Source organism: Cervus elaphus, chromosome X (genome assembly GCF_910594005.1).
Source record: "Cervus elaphus chromosome X, mCerEla1.1, whole genome shotgun sequence".
Taxonomy (NCBI): Eukaryota; Metazoa; Chordata; class Mammalia; order Artiodactyla; family Cervidae; genus Cervus; species Cervus elaphus.
This window is the reverse complement of record NC_057848.1, coordinates 71,963,517-71,973,911: the sequence shown is the minus strand read 5'-3', so window position 1 is coordinate 71,973,911 and position 10,395 is coordinate 71,963,517. Positions and strand designations below refer to the sequence as shown.

Here is a 10,395-nt window from a genome sequence, read left to right as displayed (position 1 = left end):
TGAGCCCTTGGATAGTCAAATGAATAAGAGACTTCAGAAAAATAGGGGATGGAATATTACCACAGCCAAATCAAGTGCTTTGCCCTGCAAAAGCAAGAGCTATGTAAAATATGTAATAGAAAATGTCTCATTTTAAAACTGCAAAAAATAGCAAAATTTATCTAAAAAGAATCCTAACAAATATGTAGACAAGATCTTTATGGAGGCATTACACAAGCTTACTGGTAGACTCAAATTCAAGAGTTCCCAAATAAATAGAGCAGTAGAGCAGATCCAATGATGGGAAACAGAATTCTGTGACAATACCAATTCTCCTTTTTATTTTTTTCTAGATTTACAGGATTAGTGCTATAAATTTATCTACCAAAAGGACAGTCAATCTTGAGCTTCTGTCTTCTGTTCCCAAAGGAAATCCTGAGAAACTAAGAAGGGAGAGTGAAAGAAATAAATTGTATTTATATCTATATAGCTGTAGCCTGCATAGAAGCAGGTGACAGGATGGGTAACAGGAAAGTTTAAGCTTCTGCCCATGTTTCATTGTGTAAATTGGGAGACAGTGTCTCAGGCCACAGATGCCAGAAGCCACAGGGTAAGATCAGGACAGCACAAAGAATGGGATGATTGAGCCAGTAGGGCTGTAGCGTCTGTGCTAATAACCACTTGAAATCACCTCACCTCAGTGTGAGGACTGGCCTTTCCGAAATGTACACTTTAAATAGCAGATGAAGACCGGACTAGAAATAAGAGAATAGCATTGAGCATCAGAGTGAACCAGGCTGCATAAGAGTGAGTGTTCTTTCCTGAAATTTGGCAAGATGTGAAATATATTTCTGACTCTGAATGTGGCTCAAAAGAGTGAAAATCAGTGCTCTGAACTATGAAAAGTTAGAAAACTTGATTCAAAAGACCTCTCCAGACCCTGCTGCTCAACCTCTTCCATACAGAGAAGGAATCTTAGAACAAACTAAGTCTGGCTGCAGGCAGAGAGGCAACACTGGAAGGTGTGCTTCCTCTGGGACCCTCCTCCGCAGTCAGGGGTGCTGTGGCCCCACCCAGCTTCCAGTCTGGGATGCAGAGTCACTCTGTGCTCAGGGTGCAGCTGGACAGAGGCGCAGACCTGACCCGGAGGGAGTCCATTGCAGCAGCATTTCCTCAAGGACTCCCAAGTGAGGACCCTCAGGAGTGGGTTCTGGGGAGGGGGCATCTTCCCAGGGGGTCCAGAGAATCCAGCTCCACTCCCAGCTCAGCCCTGGGAGTCCCTAAGCCATGGATCCCAATGTGATGTCACCCGACTTCTGTCTGCCTCAGAGGTCTGAGAAAGTGCGGGCCTGGGTCTGGGAGGAGGGTCCAGTCCGACAGAGAGGAAGCTGGCCCTATGCGGGGTCAGGGGAGGAGCCTGAGAGAGGACTAACAGCCCCACAGGATCTGCGTCCTCCCTGGGAGACCCTGAGTGGGCTTGTTGGAATGGGGACCGGAGGGGGAGGGCCTGGGTCTCAGGGCAGAAAATTCAAGTGGGCAGAGGGAAGAGCCAAGGTCCTGAAGGGAGCCAACATGAGGAGCAGAGGGAGGAGTGTAGGGCTCTTGGAGCCCTGAAAAGTGGGGCAGTAGGAAAGTTGGGTGTCCAGAGAAGTCCACTCTTGCTGTCAGGCCTGGGAGGCCCCAGGCGGATGAGCACGTGGCAGGGTGTCCTGACATTCGCATTAAGTCTCAGCCAGACTGGGACTTGGTGCAATGGCGGTGGGAGTGGGGGCTCAGGTGGGCAGATGAGAAGCCTAGGAACTACTGGGAGAGAAAGTGAGGACCCTGAGGGTGCACTGAGGGGACCCTGGACTCCAGAATGTGGGTGAGGGTGGAGTGTCCCAGAGAAACTGGCCCTGCCCTCAGCTGTGGGAGGCCTCAGGGTGAGATAAGCAGCCTGTGCTGACTTCCTCATCTGGGTCCCAGAGAGACTGGGAGCCTGGGATAGGGGTGGGCACTCAGGTGGGCAGAGGGGAGGGTTACATGGGACCAAAAGTGAAAGTGAAGATGCTGAGGGAGGATTTAGGGGGCTCCGGGTCCCAGAACAGAGGTGACCCCAACAAGCCCGCCCCTGCCTCCAGGCCTGGGAGACCCACAGGTGAGAGGAGCAAATGTTGTATGTCCCAACTTCTGCATCTGGGTCTTAGAGAGGCTGGGGTCCTGGTGTGAGGATTGGGCTATCTGCATGAAGACGGGCCACCCAGGACCTGCAGGGACGTTAGGTGGAGACCCTGAGGGTGAGTCGGGCCCTGGACCCCAGAACCCAGCGTTCCCCTCTCCATCTCTGCTGTCACCCTGGAGCCCGTGTGGCTCCAGGTGCTGCCCCCTGAGGGCAGCCTCTCCATTTAGACCAGCTGAAGGTCTGGGTCAGGGGGTCAGGAGGCTGCAGGTGGGCAGAGGGAGGGGCCCGGGCTCCATCAGACAGTGAGGGAGGACCCGGAGGAGGTCACCTAGGAAGGTCCCTAGGAAACATCCCCCTCCCAACTGCAGCACCTCAGGGTTCGCGGGGATAGGGCTGAGTTCCGAGGGGCCCCAGGGTGAGCCTGGGCAGGAAAGGCCTGAGGCTATCATTTGGGTGGACTGCTAGGTCCCCTGCTCAGAAAGAAGGGAACCCACCTGCAGGGTGGTCCACTGTACCGCCACGAGAGCCCAGCATGGAGACCAGGGTGATGCACTCTTCCTGTCAAGGTGCTTCGGGGGGAGCTCAGTGACGGGGGGCGGGGGGCTCTGGAGGCCTAAGGCTTTGGGGGGATTCAGTCAGCATGGGTCAGATCAGGCTGCATGGCAATCAGAGCGAAGGTCCTGAGGACAGACTGAGGAGGCAGCCTCCCCCACGACAGCGGGGACCCTGCGTGGTGGGGTTAGAGGAGTGCCTGCTGTGGAGGCGGACCCAGAGGGGGAGGACTGCGCCAGGGCGGCCATCTGGGGAGCATGTCTGCTCAGCAGCAGAAGGAGTCACAGAGTCACCAGGAGTCAAGGTGAGGACCCTGTGGAGGAGTGGGGAACCCCAACTCCCACCACAAAGAAGGGGCCACAGAGATCCCTCCTGCCAGCCCTAGAAACCATCAGAGCCCTGAGGTCCACCTCCTCAGCCAGATGGTTGGTCAAGGCCAGGGGGCCTTCCTCTGAGGGTCTGGCTTCAGGCCCTCACAGAGGTCAGGGGGAGCACTGGGGAGACCCCTCCTCACACACAGTACTTGGAGCCCAGCCTGCCTTGCCCCTTTGGTCACCCTGGGGTGGCCCAGAAGAGGTGGGTGCATTGGTGCTCTCATTTCCGTTGTCATGAATGTTAAGGCCGTTGCTTAAGGAGATGGGTCACAGTCAACAGAGGGCACTGCCCTAGGCCTTCCAGGGTGTCAAGGTGGAGACTGAGGCGACTGCCCATCGTCCCAGCACAGAGGGACTCCGTAGAGTTTGGCCACCCCTTGTTGTCCCTTGTGAGCCCTGTTAGCCCCTGGGCAGGCATGACCAGTATTCAAGGCCCCTCTCTTTCTTCCTTTCAGTACAGGGAATGTGTCTTGAGAATTTTGCCTCAGGACAACAGACGGGAGGGCCCAGACCCTGCCAGGAGGAAGTGGAGGGCCCTTTGTGAGCACAGGGGGGACCACTCACCTCAGGACAGGGGGAACCTTGCTGAGTATAGCCCAGTCCTCCTGTCAGCACCGAGGGGCTCAGCGCCATGCCACAGTCTACAAGCCAAGGTGCCCCCTTGTTTCCTCTCACAGGGGCTCCAAGAACCCAGAGATGAAAGCACAGGTCTGAAGCTCGTGTCTGCAGGTTGCAGAGCAAAGGAGGTCCAGGCAGTGCCAGGAGTCTAGGTGAGGTGGGTTCCCTGAGTGTGCATCAGGGGCTCCCCATCCCAGAACAGACGGGACCCCACAAGGCCCAATTCCCCCTAGCGCATCAGCCCTGGAATCTCGGGCTGTGCTGACTGCACCCTTGGGAGCCACCTCACACCCTCCTTCAGGTTAGCAGAAGACAGCCTGCCCAGGAGGAGCGTCCCTGTGAGGCCCAAGAACACCCCTCAAGAGGAGACCTGTCAATGGCCTGTGTCAGACCAACCAGGGTGGGTTTCTCAGCCGAGGTGGCTCAAATCCCCTCTCTCCCGCAGGCCCGTGGTCCCCATCTGTCCCCCTGCCTCACTTCTGTCTGTGGTTTGATCCCAGTCATCATGCCTGGGATGAGCGAGCTCCATGAGGAGAGTGAGGCCAACCTTCAGGACCCAAGGGAGGCTGACAGCCCAGTGGAGGCACAGTTTATTCAGGGGGAGGAGGAGGAGGAGGTGGAGGTGAAGGAAGAGGAGGAGGAGGTTGCATACGTTTCCCCCTCCTCCTCTGTCCTGTTCCTCGGCACCCTGGAGGAGCTGGAGCTGGCTAATGCTGAAGCACCCATCCCCCCACCACCTCAAGCCCTCAAGGTGCCTTTCTCTCCCCCCTGCCATGGCTGCCACTCCATGGAACCAATCCAAAGAAGAGGCCTCCAGCAGCCAAGACTATGAGGGGCCGAGAGCACCCAGTGGGACCAAGAAGGTGCCAAGTCGACGCACCTAGACCCACTGCATCTGCTGGTGGTGGAGCTGGTACACTTCCTGCTCCTCAAGTATCACACCAAGGAGCCAACCACGAAGGATGAAATCCTGAACATGGATTTCAGAGAGGACGGGCACCACTTCCCTGAGGCCTTCTGCCAAGCCCTGGAGTGCCTGCAGCTGGTTTTCAGCATGGATGTCAGGGAGGTGGACCACACGAAGCACACCTACATGCTAGTGAGCTATGGTCACAGCGTGCCCAAGGCCAGCCTCCTGGTGGTGGTTCTAGGCATGATCCTCCTGGAGGGCCACTGTGCCCATGAGGAAGAGATCTGGGAAACCCTGAAAAACAAGGGCGTATATGCTGGGAGGGAGCACTACATCTGTGGGAAGCCCAGGGAGTGCTGACCCAAGTGGGTTCAGGAGGGGTACCTGGAATATCAGTAGGTGCCCCACAGTGACCCTGCTCGCTACGAGTTCCTGTGGGGTCCCCAGGCCTATGTGGAGATCAGCGAGTGGCACATCCTAGAGCATCTGTTCAAAAGCAGTCAAGGGGCTTCCAGGTCCTTCCCACTACCATCTGCAGAGGCTGAGAGGGAGGAGGAAGAGGGGCCCTGAGCCAGAGCAGCAGCCAGGCTGTTTCCAGTCCCACATCCAACAGCGTGTCCTGGGGGCAGGAAGGGAGGCTGATCCTTCCCTCGTGATTGAAGAGGGAGCAGTCAGCCTTCTCAGTAGTGAGGGCATGGGCCAGTTGGGGTACACAATGCGTGGCATCTTTGGATTGCTTCTTTCCACAGTGACATGGAGATTCATCTCTGTTTTCTTTAGGAATTTTTCATATGTTGCTTTTTTTTCAGCTGAAGGCTAAATAAACTTCAATATCTAACTTTGTGAATGACAGTGATCACACATGTATTGATACTTATGATACTTACCTAGTTTAAGGATAGGAGTTTTGCTCTTTTGTAAAACAGCCTGGGAACTCTCCTATTTTATTTTGTGACCCTGAAGAAGCTAACATTTCATTGGAATAGGAATTTTCTTGGAAATGGGAAAGAACAATAAAATTGATGGAGTCAAGAAATAGAGAAATTGGGAATTCTCTGACAGTGCAGTGGTTAGGACTCAGCACTTTCACTGCTGGGTCCCAGGTTCAATCCATGGTTGGGGAACTAAGCTCCCCAAAACCACTGGGCATAGGGAATAAATAAAAGGAAATAGAGAATAAAAAATAAAAGTTAATTCTAAAACCTTTTGTCATCAGTTAATCTATAAAACTAAAATATCTATGTTTAGTTGGATTTGCATTAGTTATTAAAGAAATTAGGGCAAAATCTGTCTGAGTCATTAAGTACCTTGCTCACTGGCTTATTCTCTCCCAGAGTCTCATGGAGCCTCTGCTCTGTGGAAGGCCGTGTTAGCAGTGGGGACAGTAGGAGAAGCAGAACACCCCCACACCTAGAGCGATGGTCTAGGAGCTGCAGTCACATGAGGAAGGTGGAGAGATGTCCCCTAGTCCCACACAACAAGGCAACACAATGTGAGGTGGTGGGGCTTCAGAAGGAGCACTCAGTGCCTGAGGTAGGTTGGTTTGGGGCTTTGGGAAGCTGGGTTCCTTCTGTGGGAGATGATTGTGATGAGGCTGGGTGGTAGTGTTGCAGTGAAAATGAAAGCAAGAAGAATGAGTTGTTGTTTTTTCCCCCTTTCCTGAGAAGAAAGAATGTAAAGAGAACAGTGAGCAGGCCTGAACATTCCTAGTTTTTTTTTGTTTTTTTTAATTTAACTGCTCCTTTCCCAGCCCACTCCCATGCAGCCATTGCTCTTCTTCCCATCTCTACTGATTTGCCTTTCCTGGAAACTGCATAGAAAAGGAGTCACATGACTTACTTCCTTGATCCATGCTATACCAAAAAATTGTCATTCTTTTATTTTTATTCCTAACCAGAATTCCATTGCAAAGATATGTGAAAACAGTTTTAATTTTTGGTTAATTACACTGTATTGATTTTTTTTTTCCTTTCACGGATTGGGCTTTAGTGTTCTATTTGGGAAAATATTGTCTAAAGGTAAAGTCATGAACATTATCTCAGATGAATTAGTTTTTGTGTAAGTTCTGAGGAAGTGGTGTAAACTCACATTTTTTGCAGGTGGATTCCCCATTTGTTGAAAAGTGGATTTATCCTTTCCATGTGGATTTAGCACCTTGAAAAATAATCCATGAACCATAAATACATGAGCTTATTTATGAACTCTCAATTCTGTCCCATTGAGCTCTACATCTACAATTACAACACAACTGTATTGTCATGATGCCTCTATCATAACGCTGGGTTTTGAAATCACAAAGGGCAAGTAAGTCGTCCATCGTCCCCCTACCCCCCACCACATTTTGCATCTATTCTGGGTCTTTCGCATCGTGATTTTTGAATCAGCTTCTCCATTTTTACACAAAAGTCTCTGGGCATTTGGGGAGGGACTGAAGAGAATCCACACATCACACTGGCGGGAACCACCGTCTGACAGCATCACACATCTTGACTCATGAACAGAGAGACCCTCTCTCTTATAGATGTTTGTAAACTCCACTCAGCAAAGTTTTATACTTTTCAGTGTGGAAGTCACACACATCTTTTGTCTATTAGTCTTCTTCTGAAGTATTTCCTTCCTTTGGATGCTATGATGAATGGAACTGTTCTCTTAATTTCACTGTGGGACAATTCGTTGCTCCTATACAGAAATGTAATCGTTTTTTTTTAAACATTGATCTCATATCCTGCGTACTGGCTGAACTCATTAACTGGTTCTTATATGTTTTATTTATTTATTTATTTATTTTTGGTCTGTTCGCTAGAATTTTTGCTATGCAAGTTCACATTGTCTCTCAGTAATACCAGTTTTCCTGTTTCCTTTGGAATAGTGTAAAGAGTAAAAGTTAAATTTCACCAGTTGCTCTCACCCTTCCCTAATAAGGAGTTACCATCCTCTTAATGTCACGACAGGGTTGATTGGTTGGAATTCCCAAGCTGTCTCATGTGTGTTCACAACTAGTGCCCGAGTGACATTAGGTTTGTCAGACCCTGGAAAGCCATAGGAGGACAGTGCCCACAGCAACCCCTGTGGGCAGAAAATTCTGGCATTATTCATGTGCAGGTGTCAACTCCAGAGACACTGCTTCTTGTAATTCCAAAAAAAAAAAAACAACAACAAAAAACCTGGAAGCTTTTTATCACATCCCCTTCAATTCAGCAGGTGGCACTTAAATATCAAAAGGAATGTGATCTCTATTATTGTAAAAGCAGCAAAACTGATGTGGCAGCCAGAGGCTCTGATCTGCAGAGAGGTATAGAACTTGCTAACAGGACACAGTGTTCTTAGGGTCAAGAGAGATGAGCCATCCACAAATCTGTGACTTAGTTAGTATGAGTGAAAATGTTCATAGCTCAGTCGTGTCTGACTCTTTGTGACCCCATGAACTGAAGCCCGCCATGCTCCTCTGCCCATGGAATTCTCCAGGCAAGAATACTGGAGTGGGTTGCCATTCCCTTCTCCAGAGGATCTTCCCCACCGAGGGATCAAACCCAGGTCTCCTGCATTGCAGGCAGATTCCTTACTGTCTGATAGACAACAAAGATGAGTGAGCAGGAGGATGCATGAGAGTGCTCCAAAAGAGTCATGATGTCTTCCCAGTTCCCAGACCTGAGTCAATTGTCAGACACAGAATCCATTGACCAACGGGCAGGAGGGATCCTTAGGAGTAAAGACTCTGCAACACCCTGACAGATGTATGCAGCCATCGTTCCCCATCTGTCCCACAAAGAGACCCACATCGTTTACCTTGGTGACTGATAGCGGGCGAGAGAGGAAAGACGCAAACATTGTAAGGACATGGGATGCTGTGGACAGTGATACTCAGGCCGTCAATGTCTCCAAGGAGTGGGAGCATGTGTGCACCAGGAACATACGGAGTTTTGGCCTAGATCTGACCCAGAGAGCTCCTGCCTGCCACCTCCAGATGTGTGATTAGAACAGATGGGCTTGATGATGGGCACAAGGCCCATTGGGCAAGGCCATTAGTATAGAAGCTATCAGAGCGGGGGAAATCAAGTGCACTCCCTGCACCTTGACCGTGAGAGTAAATACAAACCAAGATTCCCTCTGGTTTGGGAGATGAGGAACATGAATGACACCCTTAACACCAAAAGGATGCAGGGAGGTGGTCCCCACCATACCTCCTCAGCAGTCTGGACCCTACTCAAACCTATAGGCTCCCAAGGAGGACTGTGGCCCACCACTCCCTCGACAGCAACTGCTTTGCCAGGTTTGTTATCTTTGCTGGAACACGTGGCCACCTCCTCGGCATACAGCACACAACCATTGGTCCTCATGAGCTAGGTTCTGTCAGACCCACAGAGGGAGGCAACTGCAACAGTAATTCACCACAAAACAGAAGTGGCGTCTCTGAGGAGATTACACCCAAGCAGGGCCATAGATTACAAGAAGGTGAGCTAAACCCCAATATGACCTGCAAATGTGTCACAAGCACCTCTGCTGCAGTTTATTCCTGGAGATTAATGGACCAGGAAGTTCGTTCCAGACCAGCTGCTGGGGGTGTAGAAATGCTGAGTGTAGATGAGGGGTGGGTGGGCTGAATTGCAACTGCAGGTGGAAATGAACTCCTGCTGCAATACCACCTCCACCACACATGGCCATAGAGACAGTGGTGAGCAGAAATCCCCTCCCAGTGGATGCAACTTCAGATGGTGCCTCTAGGGATCCACTATATATGGATAAAGGAAGTGGCCCGAGCCAAGAATAGACATGGGCTTAAAGATGATGGAAAATGGATTGAACAGCCGGTCAGGTACTTAGAATGAGAAATTTTGGTAGATTGCCACATGTAGGTTTGGAGAAGGGGTACATCAACGAACCTATAGGAAGGGATACCAAAAGGGAAGATATTTGCATTGCCTCTTACTACTCACAAAAGCATGCAGCATACAAGAGGCAAGAAATATCGATGAAGACCCAATGCCTGAAGAATTGAGAGCACCCAGCCTCTGTCAGTGGTCCCTGAGGGCTGCATAGTGCTCTCATGCGTGGAGGAGCCATGGGGCCAAGGATGATGCTGCATCTGGGCTCAGAAGCACAGGTGCCACCAGCAGGCCAGATGAGCTATGGCACCTACCAGGTGTTTGCCCTACCATGGACAGAGAGTCATGCTGACCCCTCTGTGGCACCGTCCCTCCAGAAGATCATTGAGTCACTAACGGTGAGTTGATCACAACATCTCACTTCCATCCTTGAAGGAGGAGAGGTTCATCTTTACTGAAATCGATAGGTACACATTCTAGATGTGGGTTTTGCTTTCCTGCTTGCAGCACCTTGTCTGGTGCCACTATTTGAGGGCTCATAGAAAACAGAACTGACTGACACAGGGTATTTCACAAAACCTTCCAAGACCAAGAGATCCTCTAACAGCACACTGGGGGCTCAGAGGGCAAGTGGCCATGGGATCCAAAGTCACTATCTCAGCCCCCACCATCCAGAAGCTGCTGGTCTTCTGGAACAGTGGGATGGCCTCTACAAAGCACACTGGGATATGAGAGCCCGTGGCACCCGGGTGTCACCCTCCAGGGACCGGACATGCTCCACATCTGTCATCCTTTGTTCCCCACGAGGTTAGATGCATGGTCCTTGAACCAGAGGGTAGAGTGACCCCACTGATCACCACTTCCACTAACTTATGACCGCACCTACAACCACTCCCAGAGATCTATGACTCCCCATACGACCACTCCCAGGGACTCATGACCCCACCTGCCACCACTCCCAGTGACTCACAAGGGAAG

General features: G+C 51.0%; 1 pseudogene; it reads left to right on the top strand.

Annotated features, from left to right (window-relative positions):
* Positions 1-3,810: 3,810 nt before the first annotated feature.
* LOC122688978 overlaps positions 3,811-10,395 on the top strand; it is a 735,084-nt pseudogene continuing 728,499 nt past the window's right edge.